Consider the following 24,869-nt stretch of genomic DNA (forward strand, 5'->3'; position numbering starts at 1 on the left):
GATAGAGAATATGTGATATGCATACACAAAGGATTATTATTCAACCATAGAGAAGAATGAATTATGACATTTGCTGATGAATGGATGGAAATGGCGACTATCATGCGAAGTGAAATAAGCCAAAGACTGAATATTCTTTGATATGCGGATGCTAACTCACAATCAGCAGGGGTGGTGGTAAGAAGTTCATTGGATTAGACAAAGGGGAATGAAGGGAAGGGAGGAGGGTTGGGAATAGGAAAGACAGTAGGATGAATCAGACATCACTTACGTTCTTATGTGAATAGATGACCAGTGTAACTCTATCATGTACAACGTCAAAAATGGGAAGTTATACTCCATGTATGTTTCATATGTCGAAATATGTTCTACAGTCATGTATAACTAAAAAGAAAAAATAAAAATTTAAATATTATTTTTCAAAGAGGGTGATAGCTGGAACCGGACCTGAAAACAGGGTCCTTAGATACTCGGCTACAGTCTTACTGGCTTGTGACAGTTTTCATTTTCCCCCTCCTGCCTCTCTACCGCGGAACTCTTGTTCTTTGGGTTGGAGCTCTTTAACTTTTTAATCTTCTCTAGGCTTTTTCACTACTTCCCCCACCCCTATAAATATGTAATGTAAAGTAATCTTGTGTCCTCATTTCTGTTTCACAATACATTGTAAGTCGTCTTTATATTAAATAGTCTAGATCAGGAAATTCTACTTTGGCAACCAAGAGACCTTGCTTTGGTTAATCTAAAGTAGCCCCTAATTCATTGCCAGTGTGCATGGTCAGTCAGCCCATCCTGCCAGGCTTAGAAAAGACAGGAAGTACTCCTTGTCTTTGGAAGCAAACCTTGCCTCTGGCTTTGAGAAGAAAAAGAGTACAAGTGGTTCTCACCAGATAGGGTTGCAGCAGCGCTCCCAGCATTTTGGGAACAAATCAAGTCATTATCTCAACACTGTCAAAACTGTGTTCCCAGATCAGTTGTTATTTGAAACATTTGGAGCTGATGGGGAGGAGAAGAATTAATTAGCAGCTCCCTCTCCCCGTGTCCGTTTTCAGTCTTCTCAAATTGCAGCATGAGAATCCCTTAGACATGCCGGCTGCTCGTTTGATGGTCTGTTTTGCTTGGTACAAAAGGTTGCTGGATAAATTTTGAGTGCCTCTGACGTGAGACTGACATTGTGTTGGGGCCAATGAACAAAAAAAATATACTATAACATTTCATCAATGGGAAGACCTTGAATTCACACAACAGTTTTGGAAAGCCCTAGGTGAGTTTGAAATTCTGGATGCCTTTTCTTTTTCCAGGATTGTTTTACCCTGAAAAATGTAGTGTGTTAGTCTTAATCCCTTAAAACAATGAAAACAAGCTTTGAAAATGAAGGTTTGGCAAGAATGTGTGCAGACATTGAGAATGTATAGGACAAGAACAGAAGTGTCAATTTAAAAATGGTGGTTGGGTGAACGGATGAAGAAGAGCTGCTGGCTATGTTAAATGCCTGGCCGTGGCTGTGGATATGTTCTTTCTGAATTACTATGTACAGATGTATGTTAGGCCTCCATTAACTCATCTCTCAGACAATTTAAAAGATAGGACTAATGGTAAGAATTCTCTTCCTGCACGGTGAGTAGCATTCAACAAATGATAAAAATTTCTATTTCTGTAGTACTCAAGGCCGGAGCTGTGACAGGGGACAGTGGTGGTGGATGGGAAGTTGATGTCAAATCTTTGCATTCATGGCAGAGCCTTTGATCATGTGGTTAAGAACTAGAGGAAAGTGTTGGTCAGAGGATATGTAGCATTAGATAAGAATAAATTTCAAGAGATTGTACGGCAAGGTGACTACAGTTAATGAGCATATCTTGTATTCTTCAAAACTAAAGAAAATGGATGATGCATGCTCCCCCACAAAAATGATAACTCTGTGAGGTTAGGCACCTGATAATTGGCTAAATTTAACCATTCCTCAGCATATATACGCTTTAGAACATCTTGTTGTCTACTATAAAAACTTACAATGTTATCTGTCCATTTAAACAAAATGAATTATTTTTAAAAGTCTTAATCATTTAACACTTTTTGTTTTGCTTTTATTTAGTGAGGACTGCTGGAAATGTTGATAATATCTATCCTGTTTTTTTATCTTCTCCATCCCATGAAATCCTCAACTATGATAGCATATTTTCTCTAGTTAAGGAACTGTTTCTCATGTATTTTTAAAATTGGCTAAATCCTTTTATTATGAACATTAAAAATTATTTAATTCCCTGAGAAAAGAATATTGTGGATAAATATTTAAAGGAAAGTAATTAAGATGATACCAAGCCTTAATAACAGCAGTTGTTGTCAATTGTATTGTGGGCCCCCAGTGCAAGTGGTTTTTGAGAGTTTTTCCTCAGTTCAGACAACCTTTACAAGGTGATTCTTGAGGGATATATCTCAACTCCTGTGTTGGTTTTATTTTAGTTATTAACCTAAGAGGACTTTCCAAAGGTCTGCTGCTAACAGATGAAAATCCCTTGTGTCCCTGCTGCAAATGAAGTAGGTACTTGATAGGCTTTTTTTCTTTTTTCCTTATTTTGGTGTTGGGGGGGGGGGGGTTTGCCACTGTGGTAGGATTAGATAGTTTATTTTACCTCTTTTTTTTTTTTTTTTTGGATACTGGGATTGAGATTGAATCCAGGGGTGCTTAACCACTGAGCCACATCCCCAGCCTTTTTTATTTGAGACAGGGTCTTACTAAGTTTCAGAGGGTCTCATTTATTTGCCTAGACTGGCCTTGAACTTGGGATCCCCCTTCCTTTCCTTCCTGAGCTACTGGGATTACAGGCGTGCACTACCATGCTTAGCCTTATACCTTTTTTTTTTTTTTTTTTTTAAGAGCTTCATAGTTATGCAAAGTAGTTGGGTTCCACCCAGCAAACTCATGGAATTAGATTTCAGTTCTGATCCCCCTTTTCCCTCCCCCTTTATCTTCCTATCCTCCCTATCCTCCCTGTTCTCCTTTGTATACTCTGCTAGACTTCCTTTTGCTCATCTGTTTGTTTATATTTGATTGATTCTTTCTACCTATGCATAACAGTGCAGATCCTTGTAGTATATTTATATATGTACATAACATGATTTTTAAAATTCATTGTGCATTGCCTCTCGATCTCCTCTTCCACACTACTGATCTTCCCTATATCTTTGATATTCTATCCTTCCCTCTCCGCTTTATTTTACTCTAACTTCCACATATGAGAGAGAATGTTTCACCTTGAGTTTGTGGCTTATTTCACTTAGCATGATATTCTCCATTTCCATCCATTTACCAGTAAACTTTATAGGCTTTTAATCCCTCAGCAGCAGGTATGGATGCCCATGTGTGTCTAGATGTATTTAGCAGTGAGTAGTAGGGATATTTGCCAAGAATGTTTGAGAAGAGAATGCAGACAAGTTTATACTTATTTGCACAGACAGTATTCATAACTTCCATGAAAAAAAATCTAATAGGTACAGTATGAATACATTTCTATAATCAACCTCCCCCACAAACCCACTGTAAATTTTTATGGATATATTTGCATAGAAAAAAATGAAGGGACATACTGAAATAATAGTGTTTCTCTGGGAATTGTGTTAATTATTTTTATGATCAGAATCTTTAAGTTTTTTAATGACCTTATATTTATGCAATAAAAATAGAGGACATTGAGTACAAATATGTAATGGTAGAAATTTTATAATCTAGTTGAATTGTGTTGATCATTTTATAGATGAAATATTGTAAAGTTAATATTTTCATTTTAGTTCCATCAATAATTCCAAAGAATAGTTTTTCTTCTTTTTTTCCACAAATAGAGGGAAAGGGAGCATATGTGAATTTTATCTAATTTTATTTCTTCCTGTCTCCTTTGATGGTTCTGGGTTTCTTGTTGAAAACTTTCTCTGCTGAGTGCAGAGTACCATGTCAGGCCCTTCTGCAGAATCTCTCCTGGGCTTTCTGTAGTGGGTAGGACCACTTACTGTAGGGGCCTTGTTGAGACACCCGCACCCATACCAGACAGCAAGCGCCCATTGGGCAAAGCGCACTTTGTAAGCTGTGATGGAGCCTCCTCCTCCTGGATGACTTGGTTCATTTTAGATTTCTTTGGCTTACTTGCAAAAAGAATTGTCAAGGAGTTGTTCATGGGAGGGTCAAACTAAACTGATGGAGGAAAGTCCACAGCATTTTAAGATAGCACCTTTTAATGTTGAGCAATTCTGGTCCCTTCAGAATAGAAGACCTGGTATCCTGAGAAAGGATTGTTTTTTCCTTCCTTTTCCTCTTCCAGCTGTAACAGCTGTCTCAACACACAGCTTGAGGTGAGAGCAACCTGGCTTTAAGCTTAGGCTGCATTGTGGGGGTGGACAGAAGTCACTCCATCCTCCCTCTCCCTCAGCCACCTGGTTCCTTTGTTCTTTCTTCTCCTTGTCCTCTGGGGTAGTGACTCCATGACACAGGAACTGGGAAGCTGGGAATAAATCCCTGCACAGGTGGCTGGCTATTGTCTCCTTGGAGGAAGCAAGTGCAGTTCTTCTAGGGAATGTTTTCATCTCCTTACAGCTTCCAGAGGGTGATATGATCCTTATCTGGGGCTAGGGGACTGCATACACAAACTGGCTGGGTCAGAATGTTCCCCAGGAAAATATGCACAGTAGATTGAACTTTAGAGAAAATATCCTGCATGAATTTCAATCTTTTTTATCTCCACATAACTGAGACTTTTCATGCATGGAATGTCAGCAGTCTCAATACCACTTGATTGGATGCAGGATATTCAGAATCATGAATACCTGTCTGAAAAAACACACAAACACACACCTCTCTCCCTGTAGATTAAGTAGACTTAATCTGTGGCAGGTTCCTCCAGATTGTAATTTTTAGTACTGTTTTTGGATATTGGTAATTCTAAAAATGTTTAATTTTTTCTAACTGGGTTTTGTAAAAGCTGTTACTCATTACAAAAAAGAAACCATGCATTACTTACCATAGAACTAGCCACTCCTTTCTCCCCACATGAGGAGACATACAAACCCTGGACTCTAGCTCTGTTGGGTTGTGGGAGGGAGGGGGTTAATTATTAATAAGAGACACATCTCTCTTCTCTACGTATTCCATTATATCCTTTTTTTTTTTTTTTTTTTTTTAACTCTTTCCCCAAACTCTTTTAAACTTAATTTACCCCTTTCCTTTTCCTAGACTCTGGATTAATTTCCTAGTTTTAGCATTTTTTCCAAGATAGTGTAGGTCCAGGAGCCCATCTTTAAATCCTGTCCTTTCTGCAGTGAGTGACATTGTGCCTCACTTCCTTTCTTTTTGTTTTTTTTTGGTACCAGGGATTGAACCCAGAGATACTTAACCACTGAGCCACATCTCAGTCCTTTTTTATATTTTACTTAGAGACAGGGTCTTGCTGAGTTGCTTTGGGTTGCTAAATTGCTGAGGCTGGCTTGAACTCCCACTATCCTCTTGCCTTAGCCTCCTGAGCTACAACTGCGGACCACCTCACCCAGCTGCACCTCACTTCTTAAGGGAAGTGGAAGAGACTAAGGGAAAACTGGAGAAGAGTTGAGAGGCCAGGGAAGAAAATTGAGAATTAAGAACAGGACAGGGAGGAGGATGGCAACTCTGTGTCACCAACATTGTGGTAAGAATCTCAGGCAGTCCCCCTCCTGGCCCCAGGGACTTCCCCAGTTACAGTGAACAGAAAAATAAGTGAAGAAGAATGAGAACAAGAACAAAACAAAAAAATTCTTTTTTTTTTTTTTTAACCTAGATTGTCTAGATGGGAGATAGTTATCATCCATGATACTTAACATCAGATTCCATATACTAGGTTATTGGGTTTTATAGGCATGATTCCCAGAGTTTTAATGAAATTAGTTGTTCACTTAAATTCAGAGGGTTCAGTTAAGATTTTTCTTTTTTTTTTTTTGCTTTTAAATGAATTTAAAATTCATCATGATAGTATTTATATACATTCACAAAATGGTGTGATCTTACAATTACCTAAGTCTCAGCATTTTGTAGTTACAAGCAAGGTCATATGAACAGTATGAAGTTCTGCTGCTTTAACTTCCTTTGGCTTATTGTGCTCTTCGTCCGGTCTCACTCCTTCCTTCTGCATAATCCATAGGCCAGGTGTTTCAGAGGATTTGTGATGTTCTCATCGAGGCACAGAGCCCTCCATGTTTCTCCATTCTGTCAGTGCTGAAGAAGCTGCTTGGCAGAGACTCTGCCTGACGCAGTTGCTGCAGCACTTCAGGCCCAGAGGCATCAGTAGTTCCCAAGGTGAGGCTCACTAGAAGACGTTGACAGACATAAGCTCTGCAATGCAGCTGAGTAGATCAGTGGTTGCAGATGCCCTCCAGAGCCAGCACCACCCACCGCTGCTGGCTCCTTTAAGTGAACAAAGTTTATTATTTTACACCTCAGGGATGGCATTCTCCTCAATTCCTGGTAGCACTTTCTAGATGACTCACCAAATTGTTGACCTCCTCAGAAGCTGTATGTGTGTGTATGTATCATATGGTTTAAGCTTATCTAATGATTGCTGTATCAGTTTTTGGTTTTTTGTCTTAAAATAATTCTGATGATCCAGCTATATAATTTAGTCAGTTTTTAGTTCCACGTATGGCTTAATGTTCTCTCCTTATTTCTAATAATGACAATTTTTTATACATTATAAATTATTGAGTTTCTGGGAAAATAGGATGAAATTTTTTTGCAAGGTAAAATAAAGTCAAAAAGTGGGAACAACCCAAGTGTCTGTCAGTGGAAGAATGAGCAAAATGATATATATCCATAAATGAAATATTATTCAGCCACAAAGGAAATATACTGATAACATGCTATGAGGAAGATGAATCTCACAAATACAAAGCTGGGCCAGTGTAACTCGGTGGTAGATCACTTGCCTAGCTTGCATGGAGCCCTGGATTGGATCCCTGCAGGTTTCACAGGTTCAGTCTGTGGTCAGCCACTCCACTGCGCTGGGCCAGAGGTGAAGCAGAACGTCATGATAGTAGGATGTGGTGGAGGAAATCTGCTAACCTTGTGGCAGCTGGGAAGCAGAGATTTTTTTCTTTTGGAAACCAGAAATATGTTGAAAGAGCTTGGGCTCTCATCTAACCATATGGAATGTGTGAAAATCCACCTGATTGAAAAGTTTGCTTATCTCTTATCTCTGCATAGTTAGAAGGCCATTCTGGCTTGCTGAGACTATGCCCAGAGGACCATTTATAATTATATCCTCTTCTGTGCTCCAGACCTTTTGCTTTGTCCTAGAAGCATAGAAGAAAACACCTGGTATCTGCCCCTAGGTAGCTTTCAGTCTAGTAGAGCAGATTGATCATTACACAGAAAGTTACAAATGAGCAATACTATTATAATGATGACTAAATCTATAAAAATAAGGGGGATATAATCTAGCTTAGGCAAAGAAGGCATTCCTGAGAAGTAACTTTAGACCTGAAAGACTAATAGTCGACTGGGAACAGATGCTCGGAAGGGTAACAGTGAGAATAGCATATGCAAAGTCCCTGAGGTATAGGAAGGGGCTTTGGCCTACTTAGGGAACAAATTGGGATTGTATGATTGCTATGGGAGAATGAACAGGAGAAGAGCCTAAGTAGAACAGGAAAATTAATTGGGACACTCAGGGACTTGCCTAAGGTCAGTTAGCTAGTGAATGGCCAGGCCAGGACTCAAACCCAGATCTGTGCATACCCTTCATCTCTCAGCATTAATAAAACAGTATTTGGTAATGTTACCCAATAACATTTAAAATATCCTTAAATGACTCATTTCTTTCCACATGCCTTTTTGACCTTTTATATAAAATGTTTTAATATTATCAGCTGAACAAAGGAAGTACTCATTTGAATGAACCAGAAGAAACTTGGGATTTTGCCTACCTTCAGCTTTAGTCTTGCCAAAATGTAATCTCTTTAATTCTTTATTGTCGCATTCTTGACTAATCTGTTAAAGTCTGTGCTCTGCCTTGCGCTCCCTCCCCCCAATGACATTTTAGGGATCTTTAAAGAAAATATGAAATGCTTTCACTTGATTTGGGTCTTTGTGATTAGATATGTACACTGCTCTTATTTGCAGAATGGTATAAAAGAATTTATACCATTAAATCCTTCGTTGGAAATGTACAAGTTAAAGCTTGGTCACCATCATTTAAAGAGGAAAAAATCACTTAGCAGGTTTTTAATTCTATTTTCAGTGCTAGGGATGGAACCCAAGGCCTCTGGCCTGCTAGGCAAGTGTTGTGCTACTGAGCTACACTCCCAGCACACAGGGGCTCTCTATAGAAAACAATATAGATGTTTATAATTTCTACCTTCTAGGAACTTGATGTAGCGGGAAGTATTTAAAATTCAGTAGTTCCATTAGCTGATAATGATAGAATGACATATGCACTGAGGAATACAAACAATAGGCTTTACACATCTTTGATTCACATAAATTCCCTGTGATAGGGTTGTATGCTTTTCATTTTGCATTTGAACCTTAAAGGGGCTGCATTTTCCAAGGAGCTCCCATGTGGGAAGTGGCGAAGTTGAGGTTTCCACTCAGGCCCTCCCCAGGGTATGTGCTCTTCAGCACCCTGTAATTCTAGTTTCAAGGATGAGTTCATTTTAGGCAATTAGTTGGGAGTCACCTCAAACTCTCGAGAATCTGTGTAACATGGGGGATCAAGTAAAAGTGAACGATGCAAATAAGTGTTGCCTTACAAACTGTTGAGGATTTTGTTCCAGAGACCAAATGGAGGAAAAATGGAAGCTAGCTGCTAAATTTTAAATTAGTTACTCCTTTCCACTCAGCTTTTTCCACTCAAAGCCTCCCTCTGAGTTTACTTTTTTTTTTTTTTTTTTTTTTAATTTTTATTTAATTTTGGTACCAGGGATTGAACCTGAAGGTGCTTAACCACTGAGCCACATCCCCAGCCCTTTTTTATATTTAGTGACAGGGTTTCACTGAGTCGCTGAGGGCCTCACTAAGATGCTGAGGCTGGCTTTGAACTTGCTATCCTCCTGCCTCAGCCTCCTGAGCTGCTGGGATTATAGGCATGCACCACTGTGCCTGGCCTAAGTTTACTTTTTAAGGAATATTAGAAAATGAATGAATTACACCTAATAGGTTAAATGGAAATGAAATCCAAATACAATGGCAATTTGAATGATGATTTTATATTATTTATAGCAGTGATTCTCAAACTTTATATCGGCATCCCCTGGAGGACTACAGTAAATCAGATTGCTTAACCCCAACTGTAGGCTTTCTGACTCAGGGAGTCTGGGACTGGCCTGAGAATTTACATTTCTGACAGTGTATATTAGGGTTTTCCACAGAAACAATCTATAATTTCATTATAAGAATTTGGTCCATGTAATTATGGAGGCCCCAAGAAGTCCTAAAATCTGCCACGTAAAGGCTAGAAAACCAGGAGAGCCGTTGGTGTAAGCCAGCCTATGTCTGAGGAATAAGAAGCAGGTAGTTGCTGGTGTAAGACCTATTCTGAGCCCAAAGATACGAGAACTGTGAGAGTTGACGTGTGAGGGCAGGTGATGAGAGAAGCTCCAAGCTGAGATAGTGATTCCCTTTCTTTAGTCTGGATGGTACATTCAGGCCCTCAATGAATTGGATGATGCCTGCCTTCTTTGGCTAGGTCAGTCTTGTTTATGAAGTCTACTAATATATGCTATTCTTTTCCAGAAACACAACCGAAGTGTTTTAGTGCTAGTAAGTTAAGCATCCCTTAGCTTAGTCAAGTTGGTACATAAAGTTAACTCTCACATTAGGTAATGCTGCTGATCTGGGGATCATACTTTGAGAACTCCCAGTAGGTAATAATCTATACAGCCACTAGACAGTATTAATTGCTAATGAAATTAGGGGAGCTAGTAGCTAGTCCCTGAGAAAGCCATTTCCTAGTCTCAGATCACATCCATAACCCAAAGCAGAATGAGATCTGGTACTCAACAAGATGCAGGGTGATAGGACTCCGTGGAGCCATCTGCACTTTTGAGTGGACTGAGGAGACGCCTGTCCCCCCTCCCTTCGTCACCATATACACAATAGCACCTGATGTAGATGTGCATAATGCACACAGTTAACTCTGCTAGGTATATGGTATAGTCGCCCACACTGCTAAATCAAATGAGTCAAATGAGTAAACATTAATCTGGATTCAGATATTAAGTAAGATATTGATTCATTTGTACATTATCAGAATTGTCCTTCCTCTGGAATGTTGCAGTGCCAAAAGCTTGGCTAAGTTTCTCCCTCCCTCCTTGCAGTGACTGAGAATTAACTGCAATAACTACATGTGTAAGATTCCTGGTTGGCAGGAAATTAAATCAGAGGCTGGTTTAGTAAGCCTTAGGAATTCTTTCAGAGTTGATGTGTCCAGACTTGTCCTGGAATATGAAATACTGGATTTGACAAGATCTGTGGGTTCTCAGTGTATGTGTTTTTAAAAATGTTTCTCAAAATACAATTAAGAAAAAATTCCTTTGAAATGCTGAAATTAACCTGTGGTGGTGGTAAAGATGCTGACAGACTCTTCTAAGTAGAAGTAAAACAAAGCAACCTTCAACCTTTCTGATGTTACAATAACATCATTAACTTTGCGTAGAAAAACATCCCTGGTCCTATTTAAAGTAATCATTTAGTTTTTTCAGAGCTATACTTAAGACAACTCTTTTTTACTCATACTACTCTAAAGTATTACTGCAAAGTGGGGGTGCTAAGTTGCAACTGTTCTTTAGATTCTATTTTGGCTTAGTTTGGGGAGATGTGCAAAGAAATTTAACTGAACATGAGAGTATTTTTAATTATTGAGGAAGGGAAATTCTGGAGCCAAGTGTGATAATAAGAAAACGGTCGAAGACGTAGAGTGCATGCTCATCTAGCGTGTGCAAGGGCATGGTCCTGATCACAAAAATAAATACTTGAATTTATTATTTAACTTAATTTTTAAAAAATTAATGAGCATGTATTATTCATTAAAAATATTTTTTCCTCTTTGTGTGTCTGAGGTGGAAAGGAGTTTAGTGAGTTTCATGATTCCCAGAGAAACATTCGAGAATCCTGATGTGTTCGTAGTACTGTCCTCTGGGTGTGGGTTGAGTCTGTTTTGAGTTGGCAGGCCAGTTTGTAGTCCCAGTGATACTAGGTATTAGATAGGCCCCAACAGCACCAAGTACCCTGTTCCTGAAGACTGAGTTTCCACATCTGTGAAGTAGGGCTAACCATATTAACCATCACATGTTGGTGCCTGGTTTAGTAATCGAACTGGTAGCTACCAACCTGACAAGTTGCAGGCCATGTTTATTTTCTTTTTGTAAGAGAAGTCCAACAAACAGATGGGTAAGAATCAGCTATTCCCCCTGGCATGTACCTACTATGGTTTTCAGGTTTATTTTATTTTGGCCTCTTTGAAATAAAAGACTTGTAATTATGGTCACTTTAAACTTGTAGTATAATTATTAAAGTATCAAGATATACAAAGGTGCCTGTGAAACTAAAGATTAGGAAAGGAAATAAGATACAATGACTGTAAGGTTTTCCTTTCTAATACCTGTTTTTCAGTAATCCATTGATCAGCAGGGAATTTTTTTTTTTTTTTTTTTTTTTCCCCTAGCTTAAGTCTTTGTGCCATTAAGATGATCATTTTTCCAGTTACTTTCCTTACTTAAATTAAGTTCCTAGCTTCTCTGGTACTTCCTGGCTCTCACCCTGCTTCTTGATGTTCCTGAAAGGTTTTAGTTTTCTTTGTTTTTCCACTTTTCTGGGCCAGTTCTCCTATTTAATTCTTTTAGTTGAGTTGCTTCCTTGTTTCAAACTCCTTACAAGCTCATCCCTCTACATGAGCCTAAAATAGGGTGTCAACTAAGGAGATGTTATGTGGTGACCTTGTTTGGAACCTTACTTGAACAAATCAACTGTACATTTCTGAGATGACAAAAAATTTGAATATGAACTGAGTTCTTGAGGATAAGAAATTATAACATTTATTAGGCTTGATGGTGGCATTGTTAATAACAGATTTCTTTATCAGTAATAAATGTACACAGGGGTTTTTAGAGGTTAGAAGACCCATTGTGGTTTTTCTTTAAGATGTCTAGCAGAAACAGAACAAGAAGGAATATCTAAAAATATTAGCAAAATATTGATGATCATTGCAACTCACTCATGGGTACAATGGTACAATTGTACCCATGGTACAATGGGTACAATTCATCTTATATTCTCTTCACTCTTGAATGTATTTGAAGTTTTCTGTAATAAAAGACTTAAACATTAGAACAAAACTGCATACAGAGTTTCAGTATCCTAGCAGGTGTTTTCAAAGGCTCCTTGAATGACGGCAGGGGGAATGTTATATCCCAGAGTGTAAGACAGGGGATCTTTGGTAGGTGGCTATTAAAAAAAAAAAAAAAGTTTTAAGCTGTGTGTGATGGCTCATGCCTGTAATCCCAATGGCTGGGGAAGTCTAGGCAGGAAGATTGCAAGTTCGAGGATAGCCTCAGCAACTTAGTGACATTCTGTCTGACAAATAAAAAGGACTGGAGATTTAGCTGAGTGGTATAGGGCCTCTGGGTTCCACCCCCAGTACAAAAAAAAAAAAAAAAAAAAAAAAAAGAAAAATGATTTTTTAAAAAAATTTAGCCAAAAATGTAAATATAAGCCCTTGGCCAAAGACATAACTGTAGAACACTACTCACAAAGATAATGTAATCCTTAGATAAAGAACAGGAAAGCGGACCCAGAAGTGGCCCAGGTCACCCCAGAACTCGGGGAAAACAGTTTAATTACTGGACCTGTACAAGGATGATTAGCATGTCAAGTGAACCTGGAAATAAACAGGGTTAGTCAGATGCTGAGAGAAGGTAAAGAATGCCAAGTCTAGGCTGGGGCCAACACGTTGGAAAAGGCTAAAGAAGAATTTTTACAGAAGCCTTAAAGAGAAGAATAGCAAAGGAGGAGAGACCTAGGATTTGGAACTGTTCTATAATATTAATAGGAAACTTCTCAGTGTAGGAAATGAAGAATCAAGAGGAATCCCACCCCAACATCATTGTTAGTCAGTTCTCATTTTTCATGGTGATTATGTTCTGAAGGTCGAATGAGTGAACACTGAACCACTGCTCCTGGGGAACAATACAGGGTCAGATTCCTGGGAACCTCTGGGCACAATATTTTTGTCAGCTGATCAATGCATGACCTTGTTTTATGTATGTTTGCTTAAAGGCACCTTGTTTAATATATTTTGTTGATTCCTTAATGTTGAATTCATGGACAACAGCCCTGTAACTCAGGCCTGAAAGAAGCTTTTATCTAACTCACATATTTTGTCATTAAGACTTCTAGCATTTAGGATTAAGACAGCACTTCAGTCAGGTGCTTGCAGGCTGTTTTAAACATCAACAGAAGGCACAGAAGTGCAAAAAACAGTGGCATTGAAAAAGGACATTTGTTTACAGTAAGAACTGAAACAAAATAAATAGAACATGATCTTCTTTGACCTCAGCTGAGAATGTATGTGGAATGACCCCAATGTTTGCATGCTCTGTGAGCTATTGATTTTGTAGTTGAATTTGTATCGGTTATGTCGATTTTGTAGTTGAATTTGCGAATACGGAATCTATAATAAGGATCTGTATTCTTCCACTTACGTATTTTTTTAATTGACAAATACTAGTTTTTTTTTTTTTTCATCATTAACATTTATTTGTCACAAATAGAATAAAATATTCACTGGCAGAAGAAAGGGAGGTTAACCAACTAGCCTCTGGTATTCTTACTGTACTCTTCAGTATTCTTCTTCACAATGTCCTATTTTTTTTTTTAAGAAGACAAAATGTGTCGAAGTGATGCTATATTGCACCTAACACATTTTAATTTCAGCGTCCAACTGAGCACAAGACACTGTGGTTTTTTAAATGTCATTCAGGTCTATGATAATTAAAAATGGCAGCTGATTAATTTTTTGTAGTCCTGCCTCTAATTTTCTGACACCAAATACTAGTATTTTTAACCAGCCTATTTGGGGGGCTTATTGATAAACATTGAATGTTTTCCTTAAAGATTTGTCACCTTTTTACAAATTGTCTGTCTGTTCTTATGGTCTCACAGATTGATTCTAAACTGTAAAAACCAACAGTAATAGCCGTTTAGGATTTCTTCCAAATGTGTTTGCAGTGGTGATTCTTTTTCTGTGTGTATGTGTATGCACACCCAGAAATTACATAGTCAACACCAGCTTTCACTTGTATGATTTTATTTTTCCCCTAAACTTAGAAAACTCAAGGATAATGATCCTTAACTGGAAAGATCAAACCAAATGTAGATGAAAGTGGTAAATGCCTAGGTGACAGAACACAGAGGTACTTAAACTGAGTTTTAAGTAGTCATGCCCAGTTTCCTCATATCTTAGGACACTTAATTCTTGCAGAGGTGAACTGTTTGAAAATATTTTGCAGACTGTTAAAAATACAAGGTTGTTTTCTAATTTGTTGACTTTCTGTTGGCAATCTTGGAGGAGGAGAAAGACCAAAAAAGACAAAGGTCAAGCAGGTGTTTTTCAGAACTTAAATACATTTACATTTTCTGAAATAGAAAATGATGTGTTTTCCTAATTATGACCCAGAAAGCTTTAAGGTGATTTCCTGGCAAGATCAGTCATTTCACATTAAACACAGTGTGACTCTCTACAGTAAACCCCAGTCTGATCTTTGTGATCCTCTTCACACATACTGTGACCTAGCCAGAAAGCACATACCTTCTAGCGGGCCAGGGCTTCCATGTGTCTGGAACTTTCTTAAGGCGTTTTTATCTTGTAGTACTTGCGTGTGTGTCCTCTTTCTGTCCCTAGAATTGCTTCTGTCTTGCTCATCTCTCTTATGGACCTAGGCTTCTAGGCAAGTGCTCCACCTGGGCTAGATTCCCAGCCCCTTCAGTGCCTCCCAGAGGGTAGGTTGAAACAGTCCTGGAACAAAATGAGTGGAAGGAAGAAGGGATGGTTTGTGGTGACTGTGTTAAGAGGCATGATTAAATTGGCTTCTGTTCCCTAAGAACAAGCTTTTCTGAAACTTGGCTCATTTCCTTTTTAAATCAGGTGCTTATTGAAGAGAGAGTTTGGGTAATGCTATTGTTGGCAAATATCAGAAGAAAACTAGAAACCAAGTTTGTTAGGTTTTTTTTTTTTTTTTTTTTTTTAATGGATAAGTTAAAAAAACATACGGAGATACATAGTTTACTGCTGGCTGATGAAGCCCATGGCGTGGCGCCAGTCACTGCTTTGCCAGTGCCACTCCCGTGCTTCTCCATGAAGGTACCCTCAAGGAAGAGGAAGGGTAATGCTGTTTTTGCAGGGTGTAGAAGGGGTAAGGTGCAAAGGTGGACTGTAGGCAGGATATAGTTGACTTTGGAAGTGTAGGTGGGAGTAAAGGTCTTTGCAGTCTTAGGTTTTCACATCAAGTGGATCCGCTTTCTATTTTTAACATCCATGCATTATTAAAATACTTTAAATTGTCATCAAATAAATAGCTTCTACCAAATGACACGGTGTCTTGGTTTCAGACAAGTGGCCTTTGAAAAAGAAAGGTGGGTCAAATTTGTACCTGTCCCAGTTTTGGGAGGGAGGCTCACCAATTGGATGTCAGAAATCAGAAGAGAAAAAGACTTTAAAAACTGGAGGCAATTCATGGGAAGGAAAAAAAAATACAATTAAGCTCTACTGAATGCAACTTCCTAGATTGGGGTGGGGGAAAGTTGGGTGTTTATAGAATGGGGAGAACTGATCAATAGCAGCTCTTGTTCAAAAGATTTAAGGTGTTAGCCAACCATTTGACATCTTGGCCGACTTCAGAAGCACCAGTGGCCCAGTGCTGAGAACTGAGGAGATAATCATCCTGTTGTTTTCTGCTTCGGTTTGGCTGCCTCCAAGGGCTTGTTTTCAAACAAGCTGTCCATTTTAAGAGGGCAAACCAGGGAAGTAAATGGACTAGAAACCATGCCTTACCAGGAATAGTTGAAAGGCTATTGAAAAGAGAGAAACGTAATTCTCAGCTTCAAGGGAGCAGAATTGGAACTTTTGGATAGACAAAAGGAGAACATGCTTTTCTATGTCAATAATTCAAGATTTTTCCTATCTATATACATACAAAATGGGGATCATATAGATATGCTACTAATTAATATTAGCAATTGCTATACAAATGCTGTCACTCTCCGCTAATGGAACTTTTGGTCTTAACTCTTTAATGCAGGAAGGAATTAGTTTTTTCAAAGAAGTTGGTTCTGATGTTGTCATCTTAATGTTTGACTCATAATTGTAATTCACTAAATGTTTGTTAAATGAATGCAAGAAAATAGTTGTGGAATATAGCCTGAAGTGGCATGAAATGATTAAAAACAAAATGAAAAAGCATTTCCCCCTTTGAGAACACACACTTGTTATTTTAATGAAACAAGTACTGCTGTTCATGTCTCAGAAACAGGAGAACTGAGATCCATGGAGATTCTCGAATCACAGATATATAGATTGTGATTTTTCAGATTTCTAATCTTATATCAAGTGCTTTTTTGTTAAGAGGTGGAACCAAGCCTGTCTTTTTTGTAGCTCTGTGGTGTAAGAGCATTGAGAGAAGTAGATGAAATATTGTGTCAGATTTTTTTTTATTTACTACTAATAGAAAATTTTGTTTATCTTATATATCACTCTCACAAAGTCTCTTTTGCCTAGGAGCTAATTGATTTCCTTGTCCCTAATAGGGCAACTTTGGGCTAGGGATATAGCTCTGTGGTAGAGCACAAGCATTAGGCCCTGGGTTTGATTCCCAGCACCACCAAAAAGAAACAAGTCTAATATGGCAACTTTGTCTGTATTTCTGTTCTTTGTCCTTTGTATTTAGTCTCAAACTGTGACTATTCCATTAACTGAAATCTCTGAATAGCCATTGTGTAACTGGAGTGCTACTCTGTATCAGTTCTATGTATTGTGCTTGAGAATAATTGTGCTGCTTTATTTCTGGTGAGACTTCTCTCACTGCCACTAGTAAGATGATATTACTGAAAAGTAAGCCTATGAATAAATCTCATATCTTGCATTTTTTGGAACAAAATTGTTTTAGTTCAGAATCACATGTGTATGTGTCTCTATTTTTAAAGGAGAAATGGTAGTTTTCTTACTCTTGGGCTTTTGGTGAAAAGCATCAGTGAAATTGAACCCAGAATTGTATTTATGTATGCTTTCCCAGGGAGTCGTTTCATTGGGGTGTGTGTGTGCGCGCGCGCGCATGTGCGTGTGTATAAAATCAAAATCTCAAATTGCTCCATGGTTCAGAAATGTCTCAGGACCACTGGCCCAGCAAATTCAATTTAGTGGTTTGTTTGATCCATGGTGACTTTGTATGTTCCTGCAGTGTCAAAGGTTGCAGACCTTTTATAACTTAAAGTGGTGCACAGGTCTTGAATTTAAAACTGTCCAGCATGGACAAAATGTAGTCTTTTGTGGGGTAGGGGGGTACACAGAGAAAGAAAACACACCGAAGTTTGCACTTTGCACTCTTTTTTTTCCCTTATGCCTTGTGAGATAAGTCATTCTAGTATTATAGATCTAGGTAGGAGGGAACAAAAAAGCTCAAAAGTTAAATAATTTGATTGCAGCTGCAGACTAGTTGAGTGTGAGGTAGAAAGTGATCCTTTGTGAGAATAGTTTACATTTCTGTTCACAATATGTTTAGTAAGCATTTCAACAAGCATTATCTTATTTACTCTGACCGCGTTTAAGACTTGGAGGTTTAAAAATCAGTCTCCCAAGGCTGTCTGTAGACCAAGGGCAAAAACAATGATGTTCGTCCTTCCAGTCATTTATATATTTGGCTTAATAACAGTCTTCAACTGATACGCAGTTTTCAACTTTATATACGAAGTATGTCCTCATCTAAAAATCTTTATAAACATGTTTAATGTCTGCATAATAATTTCATATTAAGTTTCAGAAGTTTTGCTGTAGTAATGGTAGAGATGTGAATGTATTTGTGCCTAAGTCTATGGATTTTTTTTTTTAAACATTGTTACCTTACTTTGTTTTATTAGATGCAAAATTATAGGGTCAGAAGTAACATTTAAAAATTATAACCACTTTAAAAACTCTTGATACATTTTCCCAAATTGATTTCTTTTTAAAATGGGACTAATCTGCACCCCTGCAGCAGCTTGTGGGTGGCTGTATGCCTAGCCTCTGAGGGTGCTTGTCCCCTTCCTCTAGGGCCATCTAAGCTCTCTGGGCTTTGAGAGGCCTGCAGGGTGGGGTATCTTCTTGATACGCTGCTGTTTCCACCTGCCTCACCCAGGACTTGAAGACCTCCCTGCCTCCCCTCCATTGTTTTGACTGTTTCTGCAAAGAGCTTCCTGTCTGTTTTTTCTTCTTTCACTGGTGTCTCCTCAGTAAGTTACAGTACTTTTGTCATTTCTCATTTTATTCATGTTTCTCTCAAGTGGACTTGATAAGAGATCCATCTCTTGATTGGATTTTTAAAGATATTCTTGGATTTGTTATTTGCTTTTCTCTTTAATGTATTCATTGTTACTGAAGTATTTTATAGTCATTTTTTCCAAACAAATTAAGTTGAGGTTATTTCTCATTTGGATATGTTTCATTTACTTTAATTACTTGAGGCTTGCATTTATCTTCTCACCTTCACCAAATCCCATAAAGTTTGATGTGTAGGATGACTGTGTTCATCAGTCTACACTTTTTCTTATCCAAAGGCTTTGTGTTGTTTCCAAAAGGACTTACTTTTTTTTTTTTTTTTTTTTAACAGTAACTATTTAAGAGAACTGTGGTTTGGTTCGCCACCCCACCCACACACACACATATTGGGGTTGGTTTGTACAAATGCTTGTTGTTTCTATAAGGGTTTTGTTTAATCGGTATTTGAAATCTGGTCTATCATTGATACTTCACAGAATTTATTGAATTTTTCCCTTGGCTTAATATTTGTGTATGTGTACATTTGAAAAAAAGTTACCTCTGTAAATATGACTTGGGCTTGACTTTTCAAGTCAATACCTGTATTTTCACTACTATGATGAAAATGAGGTGTCCTCAGCATGCCTGATGGGAAGCCTTGACTCGCTTTCCCTAGCATGACAGTTTTGAGGTAAGAGTCTTGCTGTCTGGCTGCACTGTTGCCAGTGGACCCAGCTGGGTGTACAGCCTGACTGTAATACAGAAATCAGGACACAAGTCCCTTATGAGCTCAATCTGTCACCTCAATCCTGTCTGAGGTGCTCTTACCAGCAAGTTAATCTGTTAGAGGCTTTTTATCATCATAAAAGACAAACAATTTTCTTAATATTGTTTATTAAATGTGGATGCATTCTGCTTTAATACTATTTATTATGGAAACACCGTTGGAGTCTTGTTTTCCATTTTGAAACCACCTGCCTCCATTAACGGTTATATATACCATGCATTTGAAAATTTGTACTTCTTGTAAGGTTTTAGGATATATTAGTGACTAAATTATGCTGCTTTTCATATGAGTTTAATGAAGTCATTTAAGATCTTTGTAAGAATTCATAAATGTGGTTAATGTCTGCTTAATAATTTAATAACTTCGTTTGTGTTCTACAGTGGAGGGCAATGGATACATTTTTGCTTAAATCTGTGGGGGTTTCTTTTTTTTAACATTATTTTCTTACTGTATGTTATTAGAGGCAAAAAGAAGGGTCAAAAGTTTTGCAATCATTTTTAATAAGAAAAGAAACACTGAATACCCTTGATGTATTTTGCCAAATTTGTATCATGGAAAAAGAGAAAAATGGGACCCATTTGCAGCTTTACTACCAGTGTTTGAGTGCCTGTCTGCCTGTAGACCTTGCCCCCGGGTGTGATGGGGGTTCCAGCATAGTGTCCAGGGCCAGCGCCACTGTGGATTGTTTTGTGTGACAAGGTGGTATCATATGTCTTCTCACAAAAAAATGCATTGTTTCCAAAGCAAACGGTGATACTTAATACACCTAGGTATATGCCAGAAAGAACCTTCTGTAGAGATGGTTGATAGTTGCTAGCGGCTGTGATAGTGCAGAAGTTACATGGTGTTCCTTTGGCAGCACATGTTAATAGACTTGTTCTAATGTTGGAGCCCTTCTTAAATGAAATCCTGAACACCTACACTGGAAAAATAGAATAAAATAAACTGTCTTAGCCAGGAACATATTGTTGGTTAAGATTTAGTGAAGGAGATCACATGTTACTGAACAAGGCAGATTAATCTTTTTCTTTTATAATAGGCAAGGAAGTAGCCATGCTTGAATCTTTTTTTTTTTTTTTTTTTTTTGGGGGGGGGGGGGAAGAGGGTACCAGGGTTTGAACCCAGGGATGCTTTACAACTAAACCACATCTCCAGCCCTTTTTTTTATGTTATCTAGAGACAGGGTCTCAATGAGTTGCTTTGTACCTAGCTAAGTTGCTGAGGCTGACTTTGAACTAGATCCTCCTGCCTCAGCCTCCCCAGGCTTTGGGATTACAGATGTGCACCACTGTGCCCAGCTCATCCTTCACTTTTAAATAAATATTTTTTGAAAGTGAGCACTTTTGGTCTGAAAACATGACTCAATGATAGAATGCTTCCCTGGCATGCACAAGGCCCTGTGTTTCATTTCTAGTATTGCAGAAGGAGAAATAAATTTTTTAAAAAATAATGACCATGATATTTTCTCAGGTGTATAATCTCATATAAATTTACATTTAGAGACTTAATTCAACTTTTTTGAATGAATGCAGAAATGCAATTAGAGTATGGAGTCCACACAGAAAAACTTAAAACCCAGAGTGACATGTATCCCTTAATTTATCAGAAAAATTAAAGGCAACTCATTTTGCTTAAAGGCAGATAGATGATTCAGAAATAAAAATTTGGGTTTATAGAAAAATGTTGAGGTGTTTGGTAAGGACTTAGGGTTTTGTTGTTTAGCTTTTTTATAAATCAAGTCCAGATTGTACCAAGCTCTGTTCCTCCCAGTTTGCTTCTGGGTGTAAGTTCAGAACAGCTCGGGAATGTCGTGATTGGGCAGGAGGTGGCTGGGAGGTTTAAAACAAGTCCAAACTGGAAAGTCAATGTTTTCTTTCCACTAATCCATCTTTAGCATGTATTTGTAACAGTGATTAAAATATATACTTACGTTTTTTTAAAGGGATACATTCTGTTTCCAACAAAAATTTAATGTTAGTCCCTTCTTTCTATGGATATATGTTTTAACTGAGAGGTGACAAAGGCCATTTCTGGCAGAGTGGGCTTTGCATCTTTGTCTTTATATTAGAAAGTTTCAGATACAGTTTCCTATTGGGCAACATGAGGTAAGATTAGACCAAATGATAAATATCTATAGGAGGTGCTTTTTCATACTTTATAATTCCTTCAGACATTACTATAGTGTTTGTACTAATTCAACAAAGCTTTCTTCTAGCATACTTTGAGAATCATATTTGAGCTGGAGCAGGTTTTGATTCCTGGCAGAAGCAGAAATCTGTCAGGGTTCACGATGCTGCCAAGCTGCTACAAAATTCATGTCATCTTTATAATTGAAGAATAAATGATAACTTGTAAACATGGAGGGGTCTTGCATAATAAATGAAAATAGCTGCTGGACTAGTCTCTAAATTTAGTAAAAATTAGGGTTTGTTTTTCTTTAAGCCAGAACTCACATAATGCCATTATCTGAGAGAGAGAGTGGCGAGTGTGGCAGGAATCAAGATGACATAGGCATTGTTTTCTTTTTATTCTAAAGAAAATGTTAAAAAGTTTGACAGAGGGCTCTTAAGTCAATACTCTCTACTGATTGATGGTTGCTTTGCAAATTCTGAGTGAAAAGACAGAGGTTCTTTCCCTGAGACTGTTGGAAGGTCAATCTTCGTACATTATGAGAGACATACATTTGAAAAGGTTTACCATTGGAGCGGTTGACTACAGGCAAATACTGCACTTCTTGTTTTTGTAGTTGCAGTTAACTTTAATCAGAGGCTCGGAGACGAAAGCCAGGAGCTGCTTGGAGGAGCCAGGCAGGGGATTAGTGGTCTGTGCCCATCCGCTGCAGCTCCTTGCTTCCGTGATGTGTGCTGGGGTAGCCTGAGCTTATCTTCACAGTGGGAGGATTCTTGTCCTTCAGAAGTTACTCACACTTCACTAACATCACATGGACTTTGTTTTCTAGCTGGAAAGAATTGAAAGGCCCACCTCAGGCCCACTCCCTTTTCAGGCAGGGCGACCCACATTATGCACCTGTAACATTCTGGGAAGGCTAAGGAGCGGGCGGGTGGTGAGTGGGCAAAGTGCCAGTAGTCTGCTGAAATACCAGAGCTTGAGCTGTGTTCACTAATGAGGTTTGAGAGAACATTTCCTTGGTGTACTTTACTGCTTGACCCAGGTGACTGGGCTGCTCTGGGAAAATGGTCAGTCCTTCCGATCATGTTCTTATGGGTCCTTCATCATTTCCTACTTGTGTCTGTCTCTAGCGCAGGCTCAGATGTTTGCTTTGCTTCTTTGGTTGACAGTCACTAATAACTGAGACTGAGCATTCCATTTCACATTTGAGATAAAGCTTCAGGCTGGGCTAGTGTTGTGGCTCAGTGGTAGAGCACTTGCCAAGCATGTGTAAGGCAGTGGGTTCAATTCTCAGCACTATATATAAATAAATGAATAAGGGTCTATCAAAAACTTAAAAAAAAAATTAAAAGACATCATGGGCTGGGGTCGTAGCTTAATGGCAGAACACTTGCCTAACATGTGCGAGGCACTGGGTTTGATTCTCAGCACCGCATATAAATAGATAAAATAAGGGTCCATTGCCAACTTAAAAAACAAACAAAAAAAACCTTCAAGATAAACTTGGTGCTTCTTTCAGAACCAATTTTATTTTTTTAATTTTTTAAAAATTTTATTTTTTAGTTTTACAGACTGCATTTTGATCCATTGTATACAAATGGGGTACAACTTTTTTATGATTGTACACGATGTAGAGTCACACCATTCGTGTAATCATTCATGTACATAGGGTGATGATGTCTGTCTCATTCCACCATCTTTTCTTCCCCTGCCCACTCCCCTCATTTCCCTCTGTACAATTCAAAGTTCCTCCATTCTTCACTTACCACCCACCTCTGCCACCTCCATTATGTCAGTATCCACTTACCAGAGAAACTATTAGGCCTTTGACTTATTTTACTTAGCATGATATTCTCCATCTCCATCCATTTACCTGCAAATACCATAATTTTATTCTTTATGGCTGAATAAAGAATTGTGTGTATATACCACAGTTTCTTTATGCATCAGAAACTAATTTTTATTTCTGGCTGTGGAAAAAGAAGAAAGAGGGACCTTGTCTTGTAAACATTGTATTCCCTGTACCTAATATGTGGCAGGTCCTTGGTAAACAATTGTTGAGTGGATTTCCATGCTATGAACAGTCTCATCTCTAGAGTTGTATGCCTACCTTTCAAGTTGACATTTTTATTTAAGGCACTACTTCTCAAAATGTGGTCCTTTGACCAGAAGCAATATCACCTGGGAACTTGTTAGGAATGTAAATTCCAAGTTTTTACCCCAAATCTACTGAATCAGAAATTGAGGGTAGGGCCCAGAAATCTGTTTTAATAAACCTGACAGGTGATTTTGATTTATACTAACATTTCTTAATACCTTGATTTTTATTTTTATGCTGAGGATCGAACCCAGTGCCTCACATGTGCTAGGCAAGCGCTCTACCACTGAGCTACAACCCCAGCCCTATACTAACATTTGATAATCATTGGTTTTAAACATGAGAAGTAGGATTTTTAAAAATATTTTTAATTGGCACATAGTAATCATATTTATGGGGAACAGTAACATTTCAGTTACATGTATGGAGTGTAATGATCAGGTCAAGATAATTGGCATATCACCTCAGACATATTTGTGTTGGGAATCTTCAAAATCCTCACTACCAACTATTTTGAAGAAGTCAGTTGTCAAAATAGTTGTCAACTGTAGTTAATTCGTGGTGGTGTAGAACATCAGGATTCTTATCCAGCAGCCTGTGCCCATTAATGATCCTTTCTCGCTCTTCCCTTCACCATTCTTTTCCCAGGTTCTGATAACTACTCTTCTACTATTGGTATGAGATCAACCTTTTAGCTCCCACATATAAGTGAGATTTAGTATTCCTGTTTCTATGCCTGATATATTTCAGTTAACATAATGTCCTCCAGTTACATCCATGTTGCTGCAAGTGACAGAATTCCATGCTTTTTTATATTTGAATAATATTCCATTGTATAGATACACTGCATTTTCTTTATCCATTCCTCTGTCAGTGAACACCTAATATGTTTCCATATTTTGGCTAATGTGAACAGTGATGCAATAAACATGTGTTTTTTGTTTGGGAATTGAACCCAGGGGTGCCTTACCACTGAGCTACATTCCCAGTTCTTTGTTATATCGACAAAAGGTCATACCGAGTTGCTGAAGGTCTTGCAAAGTTGCCAAGGCTCCCTTGAACTTGTGATCCTCCTCCTTCAGCCTCCTGAGTTCCTGGAATGACAGGAGTTGCACCAATGTACCTGACTTGCAATAAATATGTGAGTGCAGATGTTTGGAAGCAGGAGTGTTTAATGGTGCTTATTCTAGCAAAACTGTTCATGTTCAAACTTTGGGGATAAGAGCATACTGAAACTCTCAGTGGCATCCTGCAAAGCTCCTGTCAGAGCGCTGATGCTCAATTGTTAACCTGTTCACTTCGAGCCCAGTGGGGCCTTCCACCTCCTCCTCAGGTCAACACTGGAAAA

General features: G+C 38.3%; 1 protein-coding gene across 4 annotated transcripts in view; it reads left to right on the forward strand.

Moving 5' to 3' along the window:
- Positions 1–24,869, forward strand: part of KANK1 (KN motif and ankyrin repeat domains 1) — a 205,286-nt gene that overhangs the window by 39,254 nt on the left and 141,163 nt on the right. Inside the window, exon 1 of one of the 4 annotated variants that reach the window (XM_079112020.1) lies at positions 6,289–6,307. The exons of the other annotated variants lie outside the window; for them this stretch is intronic. The gene's annotated coding sequence lies outside the window, so the exon portion shown is untranslated. Of the gene's footprint in view, positions 1–6,288; positions 6,308–24,869 lie in introns of those variants that run through there. 4 annotated transcript variants of the gene reach the window in all.

Source organism: Sciurus vulgaris (assembly GCF_902686455.1).
Source record: "Sciurus vulgaris genome assembly, chromosome: 15".
NCBI classification, from domain to species: Eukaryota; Metazoa; Chordata; class Mammalia; order Rodentia; family Sciuridae; genus Sciurus; species Sciurus vulgaris.